The sequence below is a fragment of the Dromiciops gliroides genome, chromosome 3 (genome assembly GCF_019393635.1).
Source record: "Dromiciops gliroides isolate mDroGli1 chromosome 3, mDroGli1.pri, whole genome shotgun sequence".
Classification (NCBI taxonomy): domain Eukaryota; kingdom Metazoa; phylum Chordata; class Mammalia; order Microbiotheria; family Microbiotheriidae; genus Dromiciops; species Dromiciops gliroides.
In genome coordinates this window covers 665,238,484-665,262,115 of record NC_057863.1, presented here as the reverse complement: position 1 = coordinate 665,262,115, position 23,632 = coordinate 665,238,484, and the positions used below count along the sequence as shown (strand labels likewise).

Genomic DNA, 23,632 nt, shown 5'->3' with positions numbered 1-23,632 from the left:
TAGCTCCACCTCCATCTGATACTATGGGTGAGATATGTAGGTCAGGCAACTCTGACCTCATGGTGAAACTGGGCATGGCATCCTAGGACTTTTAGGATGGGACAGGTTTCTTTTATATTTAGCAAGGGACACCTCCAGACCCAGGCTTGGAGGGATGTTTACTCCTGGCCAGCCAAGAGGACACTGAACAAAAGGTCAGAATGGGAGAGATAGGGGGCTTGGTGGTTAGAACACTGACCCTCCTCACTTAAATCTAATTCATTGCAAGTCATGATCCTCTTTGAGAGGAAGGACAAACAACAAACAGACAACAACAGAGTGGGAAGATGAGGCCCAATGGAAAGGACAACCATCAGAAGCAGGATGTGGAGAGGGGCCCTTGTTCTGACCTACCTGGCACCTGCTTGTGCAGAGCTGGCTCCCAAAAGACAGAGAGACCTCAGGTCCAGGGAAGGCAGAGAGATCTCCCCTTGAGGGAAGAAGAGACCTCAGCTTGAAATGAAGGATGAGAGAGCTCAGATCTAAGGGCTGCTCTGGGTAAGGCCTCCTATTCCCAAGGGTCAAGCCCTGCCCAGCCCTCCCTCTCCTGGAATGACCTCTCTCCTCCCCTTCCCACTTCCCAGGCTTCCAAACTTCACCCCAGGAAGAGAATTCCCCCAAGGTCACCCCCTACCTGGCTGCTCAGTTCTGAGGCCTCTCCTCCCCCATTGCTCTACCACCTCTGCCCCTCCCTTACCTGCTCTGGGACTCCAACCCCCCTCAGCAGAAACTCCTGCCCTGCCAGCTCCTCCCCCACCACACCCATCTTCTTCCTGGTTCTCCCAGCCATTCACCTCCCCTGAAGCCCCCCTTTCTTCTCTGTAGTCTGGGCTCCAGACTTTCCCACCCCTCCTTAACTCTCCTCCATACTGAAAACATTCACCCCCTTGGCCAATCCCCACTCTTGACCTTCCATACCCCAGTCCTCACACTGAGGGAGTGTTTCCTTCTGTCTTGTTTTTCTTCCCTCAGAGATGTTCTTTCACAGGAAGACAGCTGGATCCTAAGGGGGAGCTGAGGCCAGGACACCTGGGTCCCAGGGCATAGGTCACAGCACATGTTAAAACCTTTCTCTATCTACTTACACACACCTTCACATCTCCCTCTAAGTCTAGCGGTGTGGCTGTTACCTGACTCAGCCACTGGAATCCCTCCCCTGGGAGGTCTCACTAGTTCCCTCTTCACCCCTCAAAACCCAGGTTCTAGGGGAAGTGGAGAGGGGCAGAAAACAGGACAGGCTGGTCCTGGGGCACAAGGATGCCAGGAAACCAGGATGGAGGCCACAGAGGGACAGAAAGTGGGATTCCTGGGCTGCTGAGCTCAAAACCCCAGCACAGAATCCTTAATGATCCTTCTGGCATTTTTTAAAACAAAACTAAAGACTAATGAAGAAATACATTTAATGTGATTGTACATATATAACCTATATCACATGGCTTTCTGTTGAAAAGTGTCTTTACATGTACCAGGAAAACAATAAAACTTTCATGAATAAAAAAAAAACCTAGGAAAAATAAGGAAAATAAAAAGAAAACCAAATGAAGGAGAATGCACACATACACAGACCCACTTCTCTGTCTGCTTGGCTTGGGGGTGAGACCTACTACTGCTCAGCTGAGAATTAAGAGCTTTCCCAGGGACCTCAGGGGCTCTAAGAGAGGGATGGCTCTCTCACAATGGGAACAGCAGCATAAAGACAAAGCCTGGGGAAGGAGCAACACAAAGGAGGAGAAGCCAAAAGGCCAGTTTGACTGCTCAGGGCTGTGTGTAAGCACACACTGGGGCCAGGTTCTGAAGAGCTTTCAAACAGCATCCAGAGGCATCTAGACCTGCTCCCCAATACTACAGGAGTCACTGGAATTTCCTGAGTGGACGTGATATGGGGAGGCCTGAACTTTCAGCCTGTAGGAGACTATCACCTTCACCTTAGATTTCTTTCCCCCCAAAGACAAGAGTTAGATAAGCCAATCCAGTTAAGTTCTGGGATAGGGCCCATGTGTGGAAGTGTCTTATATGGGGAGATTTGTTTACTTGGCCCCAGAAAAGAGAATTCTTTCCACAGCCAGTAGTTCAAGAAAATAGTGGAGGGGAGGGCTACAGAGAAGACTTAAAAGAAAAGTGAAAAATAGACAGTGAAACTGTAATACTTGGAGAAAACAAGAGACGATTATCAGACAGAAAAATTAAAAGGAAAAACAAGAAAGAAGATTTAGCACCTAATTGGCTATAGGGAGATGGGGCCAAGACAAAGGGAAGAGTCAGGGATGGTGTCTAGGTTGGTAATTTGGAGGAAATCCAATGAACAGATTCCCCACAGGTGGCTATCTCCATTCCTTCATCAACCACACCCGGTTCTAATCAACCCTCTAGCCTGGTCAGGCCTCAGGAAATCTGCATACCAATTCCACCTGCTCCTGTATCCCCACCAGCCCCCCTGCTCCCCTTAAGGGAAGTCCCCATGGGGGATTCTACAACTAGGGTCCATGTTCCTTTTTCAATGGGTGATATGTATCAGATTAAGGAGAAATTAGGGCGTTATGCAGAGAACCCCACAAAGCTTCTAGATGGTTTTATGTCTGTGACCATGCAGTTTGACCTCTCTTGGTCTGACTTGCAAGTTATCCTTGGGGGCTGTTGTACCCCCGATGAAAAAAAGCGAATCATAGACCTGGCTATACAAGCCGGTGATGAATATGCACAGGCTGGCACCTGGGCAGGAACCCCAGGCACGGTGGCAGTACCCTCGGGCAATCCCGGCTGGCATGATCACGATAGAGCTCGTAGGGACCACATGGTTACTTGTCTCATTGAGGGTATGAAAAGAGGGGTCAAGAAACAGGTTAATTACGAAAGGGTGAAGGAGGTGACACAAGGGCCTGATGAAAATCCTGCTGTCTTCATGAGCCGTTTAGCGGACTCTATGAAGAAATACACGAACTTAGACCCAGAAAAGGAGGAAGGGATAACTGTCCTCAATATGCACTTCATTGGCCAATCTGCTCCTGATATTAGGAGGAAACTCCAGAAATTGGAATTGGGCCCTCAAACCCCAACCTCAAAGCTCCTTGATGCTGCTTTTAAGATTTTTAATAACAGGGACCTTGCGATAGCGGCAGAGAAAGAAGAGAAGGATCGAGCACGCTTGATGGAGCAAGCCACTCTCATAACCGCAGCCATGAGGTCAGCCATCAGCTCTCAAGGTGGCCAAGGTAGGGGCAGTTGTTTCAACTGTGGCAAGCCGGGACACTGGAAAGGAGAGTGCCTCTCCAAAGGGAACAATCTCCCCACCTCTCTGTGTCCAAAATGCCATCGAGGAGGCCATTGGTCTCGCGACTGCCCCCAGGGGTCTGGCCCTAGGAAAACCCAGTGCCCAACTGTCCCATCCCCAGTGGACCGGGACTGAGGGTGCCCGGGGGCCAGCCAGCCCCTAACAAGACTCTCCATAGTGGAACCCTGGGCGATACTGGAGGTGGCTGGGACAAGAATTAATTTTTTAATAGATACTGGGGCCAGCTACTCTGTTTTAATCTGTCACGCAGGACCCACTATCCCATCAAGGCATAAGGTTGTGGGAATTGGGGGTAAAGCTCTAAAATGTAGGCAGACATTGCCTTTAACATGTGCGTATGAGGACCATGGAACACTCCTTTCTGATTCTAAGCTCCTCACCCTGCCCCCTACTGGGGAAAGACATTATGGGGAAGCTGGGGTCCCAATTCACCTTAATACCTCTTCTTCCTTTACTCCCCGGGGCACCTGTCCCCCTCAGACCGGATAACATCCCATTAGAAATGTGGGAAAATATAAACAAAGAAGTCTGGGATGTAGGAATTCCAGGGAGGGCAAAACGAATAGACCCTATCATGGTACAGCTCAAGCCTTCTGCCTCTTATCCAAACAAAAAGCAGTACCACATTTCCCACTCTCATGCTATTACTAGTTTTTCCAGACAGCTAGGGTCTGTGCATCGGGCCATACGGGAATATGCAGACCAAATACTGCCTAAACCTTCACCTCAGGATGACTCGGGCATCCAATACCCTGCCCAGTCGGGAGACTTAGTCTTCCTTAAAGTCTGGGACACAGGCAGGGCCTCAGACCAGCTGACCCCTCGTTGGGAGGGGCCTCATCGGGTAATCTTGTCTACCCCTACAGCAGTAAAACTGGAGGGGCAGCACTCCTGGACTCATCTTTCTCGGATTAAACCTTTTCGTCCCTATAGCACCTGATACAGAAGACACAGCTGAATATTCATGCGAACCAGTTGAGGACCTGAAGTATCTATTTAAAAGACAGAGCTGATCCCGAGACAGCCTGCGACTGGTCTGGTACCATCATCGGTGTACCTTCCCCTCACTATCACTTTATTATGTTATCTCTCACTGGATGAGGGACACACGTGGGCAGCTTTTCTCTCCTCACGCAGGTTCCTGGAGTTCTTGGTTCCTTTCTTGGTTCACTCCCTTCATTCCGATAGTGATATTAGTTGTTGCTCTTCTAATCTTTGGCCCTTGTCTCTTTAACCTTTTTGTTAAATTTGTCTCAAGCAGACTCGAGGCTTTCAACCTTATGGCAGCCACTACCCCGGCCTACATGCCTCTTCGCTCCCTGGACCAGGCCCATAATGACTTCTGCTGTACCCCCAATGATTCAGGGACATCTCTACATCCATAACCAGCAGGAAGCAGTTACAGAAGATGAGACCACCGCCCTTTTTCCCTAGATATAAGAAGGGGGGAATGTCATGGGAGGATTATGGGCCCCGGTCACCCCAACAATTCTCTGGGGAGTTCAAGGAACCTTTTCCTTGAACCCTCAGGGGTTTTCCCTTGAAATCAAGTAGGCCTCTCCTTGAACACAATCAAGGACACACACACTCACCTAACAGAGATAAGCGGCACAGATCGAACTGAGCATGCTCCAGGACCATCACCCCACATTCCAGTCCTCCTAAGCATCTGGATGAGGTAATCCAGGAGAAGACCACCTGGAACCGCCCATCAGCAGACTGCTTAGACCCACCAGGACAAAGTTGACACCCACCACCAGATCTCTCACGAGGGATTCTTCCTACCACAGCGCAACGTGGGAAGACCACCAGCCCCTCACCCAATAAGAGACTCTTACCCACCCCCATCTAAACCCTATAAAATGGCACCCCACAAGTCAGTTGGGGGGGAAAGCGTTTTGTTCTGGCAAACCCTTCCTCCCGGCCGGTTTCTCTTGTACCCCAATAAACCTGTTCTCTTATTCCTGATTAGGTCTTGTGTGAGAGTGTAATTCTTTACAGAGGAATCCTAAGGACCCACGTGCTTTCTCCAGACAATGCCTAGGAGGCCAGAGAAAGTCCCTGAGAGAAGGGCAGGGCATGGTGTGGAGAGCAAAGACAGCAGAGGAATCTACTGAGCCTGGGAAAAGTGGAGCAAGGCAGAAAGTTGGTGGTTGGAATTGGGCTTCCTTCCGGGCCCCTAAATGTGTCTGAAGGTTTCTCTCAGTTCAGGCTGGGCTGGTGGGGAGGGGCAGGTTGGCTGCCCAGTGGCAGACAGTAGCAGGGAAGCAGGGAACTGAGTAGGGCCAGAGATGGTGTCCAAGGCTGGAGGCCACAGTTCGAGTGCCCTGGGCTCCATGCCCTCCTGTTACATTGGAGGAACAAGGCTCAGAGCAGTCAATGACTGGCCCAGGGTCACAGGGACATGACAAACAGCCAGGATTCCAGCTTGGGTCAGATTTACAGCCAGTCGGGAAAGCCAAGAACATTTACTGACTCTAGCTCGGAACATGCATGAGTTTATTTCTGAGCTGATTTCCAGATCACAGGAACACACATATATGTGAAACCTGACAGGGCTAGTTAGAGGTCACTCCATCCAGCCCTCTCATTGTACAGATGAGAAGACTGAGGTTCAGTGAGTTTGCAGCTGAGGCTAAGAGGATAGAAAGAGCCCTGGGCCTGGAGTCAGTCAGACCCGGTTAAGAATTCTCCCTCAGACACATCCTAGCTAAGGCCCTGGGAGGGTCACTATACCTCTCAGCCTCAGTTTCCTCTTCTGTAAAATGGGGATAATAGCCCCTACATGGCCAGGTTGTTGTGAGGTTCAAAGGAGATCACAAGTGGAAAGGACTGGATGACTACTAGAATCTAGAAGTGCGACCCAGGGGAGGTGGATTTGAACCCAGAGCCCAATTCCAAATGCAGCACTCTTCTCCTCTCTCTACCAGGCAGCCTCCTATCATGGGTGGAAGGGGCAGGCCTCTGAAGAGTTCTCTCCTGGGAGGAAGGGAGGAGGACAGATTGGGGAGGGGAGACACAGAGACTAAAAAGATTCTGAAAAAATGCTTCATTTCCGGATCCTGAGGAGGTTTCTCTACCAAAGGAGGTGTGGAGGAGGGGCAGATACCTGAGGGGTTGTGGAAACTGGAGAGGAGGTGGGGGAGGGGGAGGGGAGCACCAGAGACCCAGACTTACTTTGTCTGGCCAAAGACTCCAGGTTCTTTGATTGTCTTCTTGGTCTGGCTCCTGTCGAAAGAAGGTAGATGATGGCTGCTCCAAAAATCCGGCCCCCAACCCTCCCATTATTTATATCTCTTCTGCCCCACCCCCTCACCTTTCCTGGCCACTCAAGGCCAAACTTGGCTCCACCCTGCTCAGCCTCCTCATAGCCCAGGTGGGTAGCAGGGAGGTGGGGGGAGGGCTGAATGTCCAAAGCTCCATTTACCCTGCCTGGGTTAGTCTGGTGTACTAGGTTCAATGCTGCCACCCCTGCCCCAGTAATGCAGACAGGTCTCCAATCAGACCCCTCCTTCCTTTGAGTTTGGGTATCTAATCTCTTACCACCACCACCCCCCCAAACTGAAACAGATTTAGGACTCCCCAGAGACATCTCAGCTATTCTTCTAAGTCTGGGAAGAGGGGAAAAGGACCTTTAGCCTTTCCCCCTTCCACTTACCCAGGCCCCCCTTCATCCCCACAAAATAATCATGAATTCTAAGCACTCACAGTTATACTGCACATTAAGGTTTCTCAATCAGCTTTCAACAAAACCCCATCACCTCACACCTGGAGTAGGTCAATAGCTACTAGGGGAGGGGATCTGGAAGCCTCAAGTCTTTCCCCATTCCAGTCCATCAGCCCTCAAACTCATGTGCAGGTTTGACCACCCTCCCCCACTCCATGAACTGCAGTGGCTCCCTATTGCTTCCAGGAGGAAATACAAAATGCTCTGTTTGGCATTCAAAGCCCTGCATAACTTAACCCTCTCCCACCTTGCCAGTTTTCTTCCACCTTTCTCCCCCACCTGTACTGGGCTCCTGGATGCTTCAGTAACAATGATGGAGGAGGCATAAAGGGGTTAACAGATAAACTGAGGCTTGGAGTCCTTATTGATAGTACTTAAAAAGGTTAACAGAAACTGTTTGTGTTCTTACAGTAACCAAGAGGCTTTGTCCCTATCACCCCTCACCATCAACAGAGACAGGTCACCTGCCAAAACTTATAAAGTAGTAGCAATAATTTTAGACAACACATTTCTTATGATGAAACATAGTATCTGCCTCCAGAGGGAAAAAAACTGATATCTGAAAACAGAGCAAAGCATACTATTTTTCTCTATCTTTCCCCAAAAGGGGTAGCCCAAAGCAAGGCAGTAACCAGCCTCTATCCTCATCTTACTGCTTCCACCGATGGTGTGAATGGAATTTAATTAAGGTAAACGGACTAGATTTCCACATAGAACCACACGGGATTAGATTTTCTGGCACTTTGGTAAGAGAATATCTTGAAAATGTTTTAAATGACTGAGGGCAGGGAAAATTTCTGTGAGAAAAATGACTCCCCAATAATTTTCTGGAACTCAATGGTGGTGATGTGTAAAAGGCTCATTTATGGTCATTCTCAATAGGCCACCCCATGTGCAGCTGGTGGGTGACCAAAAAATGAGTGGAGCTAGGAATGCTCTCTCTATTTAATAAATAGAGGAATCTAGGCTTTTCTCTCTCTCTTTACAAAATTCTTGTTCTCTTTAACAAATGCTTAAAAGTCTAACTCTTGCTAAAGCTTATAATTTATTGGTGACCACTCATTAGATATTTTAGACAGTATAGCTAGAATTTTAGCCCTTTACACTTCCTGGTCACCTGAAGTTCACCATCTTGCCCAGGGTCACACAGCTAGTAACTGTATGAGGCAGGATCTGAACTAAGGTCTTCCTGATTTCAAGTCCAGCACTCTAGCCATTATAGAAATAGCTGCTTCGAGTCTGATTCAGGATAGAAGTATAGAGGCCTTCTCTGCTCAGACTTCACTGCCACCTCCCCGCTCTGTGTGACCAGGGCTGACATTCTTAGCCCTTCCTTCAGGGCACAGGAAAGTTTTTTACCCAGCTGCCTCTGTCCACTTTATCTATAATGAGTTTCCATTGAGGAGTGCTTATTAATGAACAGTAATTGCTGATGGTAATTTGCACTGGGGCTAAAAGCTCTCTCCTCTTGGAACATCCCCTGGCTCCTTCTGCCAACAATGTCAATGTCATTGACAAGATGAATGTAGGTCCCTGGTGGGAAGAGGATGGGAGGGGGAAGATCCTCTTTGGGAATTAAGACCCTTTAACTAGGGCCGTGGTTTTACACAGCCTACCCACTGACATGCTGATTGCCACTACCATGCCTGACAAACCAGCTACTGAGACCAGCCTGTTGAGTGTCTTCTTATATCTCAGACTCAGATATGTGGTACATCTATTCAAAGGAGAAAGCATTCTCTAGGACATGAAGGGGAGACAGAACCTAGTACAAATTTTCTACAGTATGGGGTCAGGGAGGTAAACTTAAAGGAAGGATCTTGAAGCAGGCATATGGTTTTGCAAAGCATCCAACAGAGAGAGTGAATTTCTTTAACCTCCTCAGAGCCCAACTCAGAGCCACCTCCCTCCCTCTCTATTCAGTTGAAGAAACTGAAGCAAAGTATAAATGACTAGCCAAGGATCACATAGTTAGTAATTGCCTGAAGCTGGATTTGAACTCATCTCTCTGATTGCAAGTTCTGTACCTCATATCTACCTCATTTTACACACACACACACACACACACACACACACACACACACACACACACAGAGTATTCGGTATGTCTGCTGATATTGCAAAAATTGAATCCAATCTGTGTAAACACAGAAATTGGGCCTGTGTAGCATAGGATACAGAAGTAATACAATAGCACCTTTTAGCATTTGACATTGGATCTACTCTGCCATTAGCTTTCATGGTACTGCCTCCTCCTGGTGACTTTTAATTTATCAGCTCCATTCTTTGCCAACAATAGTCATAGAACCAATGTTTCTTTTTTTTTTTTTTTTTTTAGTGAGGCAATTGTGGTTAAGTGACTTGCCCAGGGTCACACAGCTAGTAAATGTTAAGTGTCTGAGATTTGAACTCAGGTACTCCTGACTCCAGGGCTGGTGCTCTACCCACTGTGCCACCTAGCTGCCCTGAACCAATGCTTCTTGAATGAATAAACAAAGTAAACTTAGAGGGAGTCTGAGGAGGAAAATAGGGTAAGATAAGATCAGGAAAGGGCATTTCTAGGAGATTACATCTGAGCTTAACTTTCTTTCTCTTTTTTTTTAATTAATAAAGTATTTTATTTTTTTCCATTACATGTAAAGATAGTTCTCAACTTTTGTTTATACAAGCTTTACAATTTCAGATTTTTCTCCCTCCCTGCCCTCCCTCCCCCCTCCCCTAGACAGCAAGTAATCTGATATAGGTTTTATATATATATATATATATATATATATATATATATATATATATATATATATGTATATACATAATAACATTAATCCTATTTCTGCATTAGTCCTGTTATAAGAGAAAAAATCAGAGCAATGATGAAAAACCTCAAAATAGAAAAAAAAAAAAAACAACAGCACCAAAAACAAAAGAAATAGTATGGTTCATTCAGCATCTATACTCCACAGTCCTTTTTTTTTTTCCTTGGATTTGGAGATCCTCTTCTATCATGAGTTCCCTGGAACTCTTCTGTACCCTTGCATTGGTGAGAAGAATATAGTCCATCACAGTAGATCAGCACTCAATGTTGATGATACTGTGTACAATGTTCTTCTGGTTCTGCTCATCTCACTCATCATCAGCTCACATAAGACCCTCCAGGTTTCTCTGAACTCCTCCTGCTCATCATTTCTTACAGCACAATAGTATTCCATTGTATTCATATACCACAACTTGTCCAGCCATTCCCCAATTGATGGGCACCCCCTCAACTTCCAATTCCTTGCTACCACGTAAAGAGCAGCTATAAATATTTTTGTACATGCGGTTCCTAGGTAGGAAACCAACAAAGATGGAGGAGTAGGAGATAGAAGTACAATGCAGCCCTCCTCATAAATATTCCAAACAGTTTCTAAGACATCCAGAGTAGAGATTAGGAAATCTAGAAATAAAGCATAGTGTGTCATGTGTCCATACCAAGGTCATGAATTCTATCCGTTGGCTCGTGACCCTGTTAGGGACTCTTGAAAATGGGTGGGCTAATAATTCTGCTGCTCTTACTCTGGGGCAAGATCAGGGATTCATCCCCAAAACAGACAGGCTGGCACCTCTTTCACTCTGACTCTAGCATAGGTCTATAGAAGATATGAACAGACATGTCTCTCGCTCTGACCCTGGAGTCCTCTCTGGGACTCTAATTAGAGGTGATTGATCTGAGCAGGAGCTGTGGAACCATTGGTCAGCCTAAGTCTCTGTCACTCGGAATCTAGAGAACCTTCCAGGTAGCTCACAGTGAGTGGTGAAAGCCAATTGCCTACTAAAATTCCCTCACCCCATAGGTACAAATCTGTAATTATTTTGCCTGTACACAAACAGGGTCTGTAGCCTTGAAATCTCAGTCCAACAGGGCAGTGACCAGACCACAACCAAGATCAGACTGCTTAGAACCCATTACAAATTTTACAAATGAAGAAACTGAGGTTGGAACAGTTTCAGCATCTTGCTCAGGGTCACATAACTAGTAGGTGTCTGAGACAGGATCTGAACTAAGGTCTTCCTGACCCCAAGTCCATCATGCTAGCTCTTCAGCTCCTGGATCTAAACCTCCCCTGTCACTGATACATTCTATACCCAGAAAACAAATGTCATGGGGGAAAATGGGGTATGAGGTTTGGGGTCCTTAGGAATTCCTCTTTAAAGAATTACACCCTCTTGCACACAAAAGTAGTTAGAATAAGATGGTAGTTTATTTCAGGGCAAGGGAAGGGAGGGGAAGGGAAACCATGAAAGAAATCCTTGGACTTCTCATGGGGAGAGAGGTATGGCACAAAGCATGTGGCTCTAAGATACCAATCTCCTGGAGCAGGAGACTGGCAGGTACTTTTATAGAGGACTGATGGCGGGGGAGGGGGGGTGACCATCTGACTGTAGAAAGTTCCTTTAGTGAGGGAGGACCATCCCCCACTGGTGGTAGCTGGGGGAATTGGGTGAGGGGTGGCTACAGATCTCTCAAGCCATCTCTCTCTTCAGGACACAAAGGAAGCAGCCACACCTAATCTTATCACCCCAGGGTTGAGGGGGCCTAGAATGAAGGGTGGGGATCTTGGAGCCAATTCAGTTGGATCTGGTTCCACTTATCTCTCTAGGCCTATCTGTCCTCTGGTTTAGTTTCTCAAGGAGAAGATTCCTTGATGTGCCCCATGACCCAACGGTCAGAACTATAAAAATAGACTATGGCCATGAGTCCTCAACATTCTCTCCAGAAGAGCATAAAGCCTAGTTCTCACACAAAGCTGTAATTCAGAAATTAAGGCTTGTGGACTCAGTAAATAAACAAACAAACAAAACCATTCCACTGATGAAGAGCTTTGATGCCACTTATAATGCCCAAGACACATGCCCCAAAGAGCTGAATAATTCCAAAATATCTGCAAATGAGGCCTAAAGGAAAAACAGTAGAATCACTAGTCAAATAGAATTTCTAATAAAAATGAAGGAAGAGCTTTTGAAAAAGAGTTGAAAATTATATTATAAATGAAATAACTTACAGAAAAGAGAAAATAAATGAGAACTTTAGAAGAAACTCTTGAGATCAGAATTAAAACCGTGGGAGGAAGGGGCAGCTAGGTGGCGCAGTGGATAGAGCACTGGCCCCGGAGTCAGGAGTACCTGAGTTCAAATTCTGCCTCAGACACTTAACACTTACTAGCTGTGTGACCCTGGGCAAGTCACTTAACCCCAATTGCCTCACTAAAAAAACAAACAAACAAACAAAAAAACCTTAGGAGGAGTACAAAAACTCTCCAAAGTAATAGATACCTTATAATTAATTATAATAAACATATAGGAATTAATAACTTTTTTTTTTTTTAGTGAGGCAATTGGGGTTAAGTGACTTGCCCAGGGTCACACAGCTAGTAAGTGTTAAGGTACTCCTGACCCCAGGGCCGGTGCTCTATCCACTGCGCCACCTAGCTGCCCCGAATTAATAACTTTTTGAGACAACAAGAAATATTAAAACAAAGTCCCATGACTGACAAAATAGATAAATGGTAATGTATTTCATATCAAAAAACCTTAATCTGAAAAACAAATGAAGAAGAGAATATTACAAAAGCATCGAACTATCTGAAAACTAACAAAAAGGGAACTCAACAATTTATATTTCAATAAATCTTGAAGGAAAGCTGCCTGTCATATTAGACTCAGAGGACATTGTAAAAATTAAAAGAATTCTTGGTTCCTGAAAGACATTCCAAATGTGAATCTTTCGTTATCATAGAAGCCAAAGCATAACTCCATATTAAAAGTAAAAATTCTGAAAGGATCCTGAAAAAAAGACAATTCAAGGCCTGAAGAATTGTTGTGGGATGAGGGACCCCAACCCCCAAGGAATCCCTAAACTTTTCCAAGGGAAAAGCAGCTCTGCCTCCCACCTCAGGAATATGGTGTGCTTGAGCACAGACACTGGTCAGCAAGGAACAAAGATGATATGTTGATATATTCATCCCCAGTCACTGCTTCCCATTTGTTTGTCTTCCAGTTGTTTTGCCCCTCCCAGTTGCTCTGCATACAGCTTCTGTTTGTAAACATACAAAAGACCAGCACTGGAGCAGCTAGGTGGTGCAGTGGATAAAGCACTGGCTTTGGATTCAGGAGGACCTGAGTTCAAATCTGGTCTCAGACACTTGACACTTACTAGCTGTGTGACCTTGGACAAGTCACTTAGCCCTCATTGCCCCGCCCCCCAAAATGTAATCAAAACAGAATAAATGAAGCTTTGGGGGCAGCTAGATGGCACAGTGGTTAAAGCACTGGCCCTGGATTCAGGAGTACCTGAGTTCAAATCCGACTTCAGACACTTGACACTTACTAGCAGTGTGACCCTGAACAAGTCACTTAACCCCCATTGCCTGCAAAAAAAAAATCCAATCTTCCTTCTTTTGTATGTGAACCCCTAGGCCTTAGCACAGTGCCTCGAGTATGGTAGATGCTGAATAAATGCTTATTGACCACTGCCTACCCAAGCAAACTCATCTGAGTATCTAATTTGACTTTAGAAGCCCACCATGCCCTAAACACCACCTCCCTTTCAGTCTTCTTACATCTTACTTCCTGCCTCCCACTCTGATCCCATGACACTGGCCTCCTTCTCATGCCAGGAAGAAGACACCCCAACTCTAGGCTCCAGGCATCTTCTCTGGTTCTTTAAAATCGCTGGAATTCTCTGTCTCCTGGATACCTTCAAGTCTCTCAACTAAAATCCCACCTGCTACAGGAAGCCTTTCCCAGCTCCTCTTCATTCTAGGCACTTCCTTCTTTTAGTTAGATCCCATTAACCTGTCTATAGCTTGTCTGTACATATCTGAGTGCAAGCACTCAGGTTTCCCCCCCTGGGACTGGAAGCCCCCTGAGGACAGCCACTGCTATTTGCCTCTTTGCATGCCACCAGTAAGCACAGCACCTGCCATATTGGAGGCACTCATTGAGTGTATGTTGAATAAGAGCTTTCTCAAACCCTCTTCAGGTAATCTTACAGTAGCTTCTTGCCTGCACTGTTTAAGAAAGTGGGAGCCTTTGTGTTTGCCAAGGCCAACCATGTACAGGGGCATTTGATGCTGTCTTCTCCAACAGTGTCCACCCTCAATCATCCCTCCCTCCACCCCTCAAATTTTCAACCTGTTAACTACTAGCTGGTTACTTTCCTACTGAATTCAAACACACCTGTCTCTCCTACTCTTAAGGAACCCTTCATTAAACCCTTGCCATCTCTTGAGCTTGTGATGGGTAAAACTCAATGTGTGTGGTCACCCTACCTGTCCCCCCTGTGGGGAAAGCTAACTAGCACAACAGTTTAACAGTTAAGGTATTAAACATATATTAAAATATATTAGAGGTTAACAAAGAGAGAACAAGTGTCTCTGAAAGAAGAGGAAAACCTAAACCCCTCAACCACACCTGGTTCAGCTGCCAACCCCAGGAGGTTCCAACCACCAACTGACCAAACAAACTGCCTTCCACACTGCTTCAAGCTGATTGGTGGAGGGTGGTCTCATGCTCACTCAGCAGGGGGTCCCTGATAACAATATTCTCACAAGTTATCATTCTGTTTCACACCCTTTTCCAAGCCAAAGCTCTTGAAAAATCTGTCTGAACTCCTTTTTCCTCTGTCTCTCCCTCCTCACTCCCTTACAGATTGGCTTTCCTCTTCAGTCTCCTGAAAGTGTTCTCTCTAAATGTACCATGGATCTATTCACTGCCAAATCTGATAGTATTTTCTCAGTCCTAACTAACCTCTCTTCTTCAGATGACACAGTTGTGCTTTCCTCCAGGATCCTCTCTCCTACGGGGTTCTCTCTCTTGCATTACCTCCCACATGGCTGACCACACTTTTCAAGTCTCCTTTGATGGCCCAGGAACCACATCACAACGTAGACTAGTGAATATTCTTCCCCAAGGCTCCCTCCATACTCTCCCTCTTGGATTGATTGAATTATTATATCTGCAGGTCACTGGCAGATTTCTACAACCAGCCTCAGCTCTTTGAAGCCTCCATCAGACTCCATCACATCAACCAAGCATCTGGGAACATTTCAACTCCAAGAGAAAGCAGAGAGATCTTATCTCAAAAAGTAGTAAGCAGAGTTCTGAAAGTGGAGCCAAAATGGTGGAGAGAAGGCAGGAAGTTGCCTGAGCTTTTCCATGTTTACCTCAAAAACAGCATTAAATCAAGCCTCTAAGCACATTCTGGAACTACAGAACCAACAAAAAGACAGGGAGACACAATCCTCCTACTTGAGATAATTTAGAAGACTTCAGGAAAGGTCTGTCTCACCTGGGTGAAAAGGGGAGGGGGGGGCATCAGCACTGCTCGGCTCAGCTCCGGTTGGCTCAGTGGGCAGCTGGACACAGCTGCAACAAAATGCAGCTGAGAGTGCAGCAGCTGAGAACAGCAAGAAGCTTGCAACAGTGATCCCTGTGCCCCAGGAGCAGACTTCAACTTTATAAGTTAAAAAGTAGGCTACAACCTGAGCAAGAAACAAAAAAGACCATTACCACTGACCAAAACTCAAACTCAGATGAGTTTGTCAAAATGCCTACAAGGGAAGACTCAAGTAGGAAGATATTCTTGTCAAGAACAAAAAGCCTTCTTTGAAGAGCTCAAAAAGGGTTTTAAATACCAAATGAGGAGGGGCAGCTAGGTGGCACAGTGGATAGAGCACCAGCCCTGAATTCAGGAGGACCTGAGTTCAAATCTGGCCTCACACACTTGACACTTACTAGCTGTGTGACCCTGTGCAAGTCACTTAACCCCAATTGCCTCACTTAAAAAAATAAAGAAAAATAAAGAAAAAATTTAAAAAACCATATGAGGGGCAGCTAGGTGGCAAAATGGATAGAGCATGGGACCTGGAGTCAGGAGTACCTGAGTTCAAATCCAGTCTGAGACACTTGACACTTACTAGCTGCGTGGCCCTGGGCAAGTCACTTAACCTCAATTGCCTCATACAAACAAGCAAACAAAAAAACCAAATGAGAGGGATAGAAGAAAAAATGGAAAAAAGAAATGAGAGAAATGAGAGTTTACACTGGAAAAAGAAGCACAAAAATTGACTTGAGAAAAACAATTGCTTAAAAAATACAATTGGGGGGCGGCTAGGTGGCGCAGTGGATAAAGCACCGGCCCTGGATTCAGGAGTACCTGAGTTCAAATCCGGCCTCAGACACTTGACACTTACTAGCTATGTGACCCTGGGCAAGTCACTTAACCTCAATTGCCCTGCAAAAAAACCAAAAAAACAAAAACAAAAACAAAAATACAATTAGCCAAATGAGAGAAACAAATTGCCAAATGGGAGAAAAAAATTGGACAAATGGAAAAAGAGGTACAAATGCTTACTGAGGAAAATAATGCCTTAAAAATTAAAATTGGGCAGATGGAAGCTAATAACTTCATGAGACACCAAGAATCGGCCAAGCAGAAGCTAAAGACTGAAAAAAAAAATAGAAGAAACTGAGAAATACCTCATTGGAAAAACAAGTGACCTGGAAAATTGATCCTGGTGAGATAATCTAAGAATTATTGGACTACCTGAAAGCCATGATCAAGAAAAGAGTCTAGACAACATATTTCAGGAAATCATCAAGGAGAACTGCCCTGAAATTGTAGAACCAGAGGATAAAATCATCATTGAAAGGATCTACCCATCAGCTCCTGAAAGAGACCCCAAAAGGAAAACTTCAAGGAAAATATTCCTTGTAGTCAAACTCCAGAATTAGCAGGTGAAGAAGAAAATACTTCAAAAGCAGCCAGAAAGAAACCATTCAAATATCATGAAGCCACAGTCAGGATTGCACAGGACCTGGCAGCTTTAACATTAAAGGATCACAGGGCTTGGAATACCATATTCAGGAAATCAAAAGAGCTTGGATTACAACTCATAATCAACTACCCAGCAAAATTGAACATTCTATTTCAGGGGAAAAGATGGACATTAAGTAAAATAAGGGACTTCCAAGGCTTCCTGAGAGAAAGACCAGAACTGAAGAGAAAATTTATCTCCAAATATAAGACTAAAGAGAGAAATATAAAGAGGTAAATGGGGCAGGGGAGGGGAGAAGGTTGTTCAATGAGGTTAAACTGCTTACATCTCTATGAGGGAGGATAATTCTTTTAACTCTTGGGATCTGTATCACTGTTAAGGTATTGTTATTAAATTTACTTTGATGTAATAATATAAAGAAACTTAAGGGGCAGAATAAAAGAAGGCTAAGGGGAGGAGAGGAAGGGGGAGGTAGAATGGAGTTAATTACATCATATGAAAATGCACAGAAAGACCCCATTAAAATAATGGGAAAGAAGGGAGGGGTGAGCATTGTTTCAACCTTACTCTCATGAGATTTGGTTCAGGGAGGGAATAAAATACACACCCTTTTGTACAAGGGAACTTAACTTACTACTTAAGGAAACAAAAAGGGAAGGGGAAAAGGGTGGTATTGAAGGGAGGGCAGATTGGGGGAGGCAGTGGTCAGAAGCAAAATTCTGGTGAGGAGGAATAGGGTGAAAGAAGGGGGAAAAGACTACAAACAAAGGGGTGTCAAGGGCTAAAATTCTAGCTAGTCTGTCTAAAATCTAATGAGGGGTCGCCAATAAATTATAAGCTTTAGCAAGAGTTAGACTTTTAAGCATTTATTAAGGAGAATAAGTATTTGGTGAAGAGAAAGAGAAGGGACTAGCTTTATCTATCTATTAAAGGGAGAGAGCATTCCTAGCTCTGCTCTCTGCCAGAGTCCACAGGAAAGAGAGAGAGAGTCAGAGCGCCAGGCTCCCCCTTCTTCCTCCTACAAGCAAACATCACTTCCTGACGCCACAGAAAAGACACATGGTCTTGTCCTCAGAGACCTTTGCCTCAGGGTGGAGCTTTTCTACAGTAAGTCTCCAGCAGGTGGCGTCATTCCAATTGTTACAGTGGAAAAGAGGATGGAGGGAAATAATCAGTTAATAATCTTAACTGTGAAGGGGAATGCGATGAACTCTCCCATAAAACAGAATAAAACTCTGCCAATAGCAGAGTGGATTAAAAATCATAATCCTACAATATGTTGTTTACAAGAAACACATTTGAAGTAGAGAGATACAGAGTAAAGGTAAAAAGTTGGAGCAGAATATATTAGGCTTCAGCTGACGTCAAAAAAGCAGAGGTAGGGGGCAGCTAGATGGTGCAGTGGATAGAGCACCAGCCCTGGATTCAGGAGGAACTGAGTTCAAATCCAGCCTCAGACACTTAACACTTACTAGCTGTGTGACCTTGGGCAAGTCACTTAGCCCCAACTGCCTTACTAAAAAAAAAAAAAAAAGCAGAGGTAGCAACTCATCGCAGACAAAGCAAAAGCAAAGATAGATCTAATTAAAAGAGATAAGGAAGGAAACTACATCTTGCTAAAAGGTATGATAGATAATGAAGTAATATGAATACTAAACATGTATGCACCAAGTGGTATAGCATCCAAATTCTTAGGGGAGAAGTGAAATGAGTTATAAGAGGAAATACACAGCACAACTATACTAATGGGGGACGTGAACCTTCACCTCTCAGAATTAGATAAATCTAACCACAAAGTAGATAAGAAAGAAATTAAAGAGGTGAATGGAATATTAGAAAAGTTAGATATGATGAGATATCTGGAGAAAACTGAATGGGGAAAGAAAGGAATATAGCTTTTTCTCAGTAGTACATGGCACATACTCAAAAACTGACCATGTATTAGGGCACAAAAACCTCATTGTCAAATGTAGAAAGGTGGAAGTAATAAATGCATCCTTCTCAGATCATGATGCAATAAAAATTACATGTAGATTGAAAATTAATTGGAAACTAAACAATCTCATCCTAAAGAATGAGTGGGTCAAACAACAAATCATAGAAACCATCAATAACTTCATCCAAGAGAATGACAATAATGAGACAACATGCTAAAACCTATGGGATGCAGCCAAGGCAGTGCTTAGGGGAAATTCTATATCTCTAAATGCTTACATGAATACAAAAGAGAAAGAGGAGATCAATGAATTGGGCATACAACTAAAAAAGCTAGAAAAAGAACAAATTAAAAATCCCCAAATAAATACTAAATTAGAAATCCAGAAAATCAAAGGAGAGATTATTAAAATTGAAAGCAAAAACCATAGAATTAATCAATAAAACTAAGAGCTGGTTTTATGAAAAAACTAATAAAATGGATAAACCTTTGGTTCATTTGATTAAAAAAAAGAAAGAAGAAAACCAAATTATCAGTATCCAAAATGAAAGGGGGGATTTCAGTGGAAATTAAAGCAATAATTAGGAGCTATTTTGCCCAACTGTATGCCAATAAATTTGACAATCTAAATGGAGTAGATGAATATTCACAAAAATACAAATTGCGTGGTTAACTAAAGAGCAAATAAAATCCTTAAATAGGCCCATTTTACAAAAACAAATTGAACAAGTCATCAGTGAACTCCCTAAGAAAAAATCTCCAGGTCCAGATGGCTTTACAAGTGATTTCTACCAAACATTTAAAGAACAATTAATTCCAATACTATACAAACCCTTTGGGAAAATAGGTGAAGAAGGAGTTCTACCAAATTCTTTTTATGACGCAAAGATGGTGTTGATACCTAAACCAAGCAGAGCCAAAACAGGGAAAGAAAATTAGAGACCAATTTCCCTAATGAATATTGATGCAAAAATCTTAAATAAAATATTATCACGGAGATTACAGCAAGTGATCACCAGGATAATACACTATGACCAGGTGGAATTTATGCCAGGAATCCAGGGCTGGTTCAACATTAGAAAAACTATTAATATAATCAAACACATCAATAACAAAACTAACCAAAATCATATGATTATCCATGGAAAGGGGAAAGGGACCCACATGTACAAAAATATTTATAGCTGCTCTTTACAGGGTAGCAAGGAATTGGAAGTTGAGGGGGTGCCCATCAATTAGGGAATGGCTGGACAAGTTGTGGCATATGAATACAATGGAATACTATTGTGCTGTAAGAAATGATGAGCAGGAGGAGTTCAGAGAAACCTGGAGGGTCTTTCGTGGGCTGATGATGAGTGAGATGAGCAGAATCAGAAGAACATTGTACACAGTATCATCAACATTGAGTGTTGATCTACTGTGATGGACTATATTCTTCTCACCAATGCAATGGTACAGAAGAGTTCCAGGGAACTCATGATAGAAGAGGATCTCCAAATCCAAGGAAAAAAAAAAAAAGAACTGTGGAGTATAGATGCTGAATGAACCATAGTATTTCTTTTGGTTTTGGTGCTATTGTGTTTTTTTTCTATTTTGAGTTTTTTCATCATTGCTTTGATTTTTTCTCTTAAAACAGGACTAATGCAGAAATAGGATAAATGTTATTATGTGTATATGTATATGTTTTTATAGATATTTATCTATATGTATATAGATAGATAGATATATAGATATAACCTATATCAGATTACCTGCTGTCTAGGGGAGGGGGGAGGGATGGGAGGGAGGGAGAAAAATCTGAAATTGTAAAGCTTGTATAAACAAAAGTTAAGAACTATCTTTACATGTAACGGAAAAAATAAAATACCTTATATGTAAAAAAAAAATCATATGATTATCTCAATAGATGCAGAGAAAGCCTTTGACAAAATACAACATTCATTCCTATTAAAAACACTAGAGAGGTGGGCGGCTAGGTGGCGCAGTGGATAAAGCACCGGCCCTGGATTCAGGAGTACCTGAGTTCAAATCCAGCCTCAGACACTTAACACTTTCTAGCTGTGTGACCCTGGGCAAGTCACTTAACCCCAATTGCCCCACAAAAAAAAAACAACAAACAAACAAACAAATAAACACTAGAGAGCATAGGAATAGGTGGAGCTTTCCTTAAAATAATAAGTAGTATCACTCCAGATTTCTTTAGAGTCCCTGAGAAGCTACTGGAGTCAGGTCCCTCAAACCATGACTCAACTAGGATGGGGGTTGCTGTTCCTGGGCCTCATGGCCATGACTGAAGGGCTTTGGAAAGGTAATGATCTGCTCAACATCTGCTTGGATGCTAAGCACCACAAGTTCAAGCCTGGCAGAGAAGATAACCTTCATAACCAGTGCAGCCCATGGAAGAAAAGAGCCTGCTGCACAGCAAACACCAGCGTTGCCACCCATGAAGACACCTCCTACTGTACCACTTCAACTATAACCACTGTGGGATGATGACCCCAGCCTGCAAACACTACTTTATCCAGGTCACATGTCTCTATGCATGCTCCCCCAACCTAGGACCCTGGATCCAGCCGGTGTCCTCAAGTTGGAGGAAGGAACGAATCCTGAATGTTCCCCTGTGCAGGGAGGATTGTAACCAGTGGTGGGAGGACTGCCAAACCTCCTATACCTGCAAAGAGAACTGCCACAAAGGTTGGAATTGGACTTTAGGGATTAAGGAGTGCCCAGTTAAGGCTGCCTGCCACCCTTTCACATTTCACTTTCCAACACCGGTGCCCCTATGTGAGAATATTTGAAGTCATTCTTACAATGCAAGCTCTTTTGTCCAGGGCAATGGCAAATGTATCCAGATGTGGTTTGACCCAGGCCAGGGATGGAAATCCCACTGAAGCTGTGGCTAAATATTATGCTTTGAGCTCTGCCCCAAGCATTTTCACTTGGAAGGCCAGTTTCCCCTTTTTGATTTCGACATTGCTGTTGCTTCTCTGGGGATAACCCTCATCAGGAAAGAAATCCAACCAATCTACATGTAAAACCATAGCCAAAATTACTCCCAATTTGAGACCCTTGGGGTCCACTTTCCTGCCTGACACAGCCTGGCTCTCCTGAAACCCTGGCTTCTTCCCAATCTGGATTCTTCCCCCTCAAACCTGATCTGGAAACCTCCAACCCCCTACAGTTTGGATTTCACAGACCCTACACCACTATTGAGTGGGGCAGGGAGGGAGTGCCCTTTTCCCCACTTTTAAGTGACTCCAACTCTAGTCTCCTACCTTTTTCTCTGCATAGCCAAATCCACCCTTCTCTCCTTTTCTTTAGGGGAAATTAAATATTATTTCTGCCCTCTCTAAAGTGAAATCCTCCTTACTACCACTCCTTTCAAGTATGGGTTATCTTATTGATTATATTTGTATTCCCAGTACCCAGCCCATATAGGTTTAATAAGTTTAGTAAATGTTGATTGATCAAAAAAGAAAATAAGCAATATCTACATAAAACCATCAGCAAACATTATATGCAATGGAGATAAGTTAGAGGCCTTCCCAGTAAGATCTGGGGTGAAACAGGGATGTCCATTATCACCTCTATTATTTAATATTGTACTAGAAATGTTAGCTATAGCAATAAGAGAAGCAAAAGGAATTAAATGAATTAGAATGGGCAAGGAGGAAACAAAACTTTCACTCTTTGCAGATGATATGATGGTATACTTAGAGAATCCTAAAGAATCAACTAAAAAGCTGCTTGAAACAATTAACAACTTTAGCAAAGTTGCAGGATATAAAGTAAAGCCATATAAATCATCAGCATTTCTGTACATGACCAACAAAGCTCAGCAGCAAGAGACAGAAAGAGAAATTCCATTCAAAGTAATGGTAGACCATATAAAATACTTGGGAGTCTACCTGCCAAGACAAATCCAGGAAATCTATGAACATAATTACAAAACACTTTTCACACAAATAAAATCAGATCTAAGTAATTTGCCTAATAGAGCCAGATTAGGGTTCTGCTCTTTGTGTGAACACATTATTAGATTAACACATTATTAGAACTAGATTAAGTAAAATATCAATTTCTAAAGATTCTCCATTACATATATTTTTAGAAAAGGGACCAAGGAGAGCTCTAAATGTAGGCAAAGAAATAAATAGTGAAATTGTCATCAGATCTTGTTTTCAGTGGGTTTAAAAACCTTAGGAACATTTGGAAAATTATTTTGGAAATTATTTTTAATCTCTATATTCTAGACAAGTTAGAAAACTTCTTAGAAAAACAGGCAAACTGGGAACAATTAGAATATTTAGTTTGTTGAAAATTGTTATCTACTATGATTTCTGAAGAAATTAAACAAAGAAAGGAGCCTGTTACTAATATACTATCAGGTCTTCCTTCTTATTTTATACCTAAAGAGGAAGACTGGGGCATGCCCTAACATGCCTCAAAATGCCATAACATGTACTAATTAAATAGAGACATACCCTTAGCCTTTACTGTTTTCTTTAATAACAGACATGAAACAATTGAGAGATTCTATAGTTGATTTAATTAGGAGAATAGAGCTTTCCTCAGAAAGACCAGAGAATTACAGTAAGCTTGAAGAGACAACACAGGAAAAAGATGAGACTCCTATGAGGTTTTATGTGTAAGGGGCTAAAATTCTGGCTAGTCTGTCTAAAATATCTAATGAGTGGTCGCCAATAAATTATAACCTTTAGCAAGAGTTACACTTTTAAGCATTTATTAAGGAGAATAAGAATTTGGTGAAGAGAGAGAGAAAGGCCTAGATTCATCTATTTATCTTGGGGAGGTACAGTTCTCCTGCT

The 23,632-nt window shown here is 43.5% G+C and overlaps 1 protein-coding gene and 1 pseudogene across 1 annotated transcript in view; one reads left to right on the top strand and one right to left on the bottom strand.

The window, feature by feature from the left end:
* Positions 1 to 23,632, bottom strand: part of LOC122751867 (zinc finger protein 501-like) — a 50,205-nt gene that overhangs the window by 16,327 nt on the left and 10,246 nt on the right. Inside the window, exon 3 of the mRNA XM_043999100.1 lies at positions 6,506 to 6,556. The gene's annotated coding sequence lies outside the window, so the exon portion shown is untranslated. The remainder of the gene's footprint in view (positions 1 to 6,505; positions 6,557 to 23,632) is intronic.
* LOC122751877 lies at positions 21,045 to 21,800 on the top strand (annotated as a pseudogene).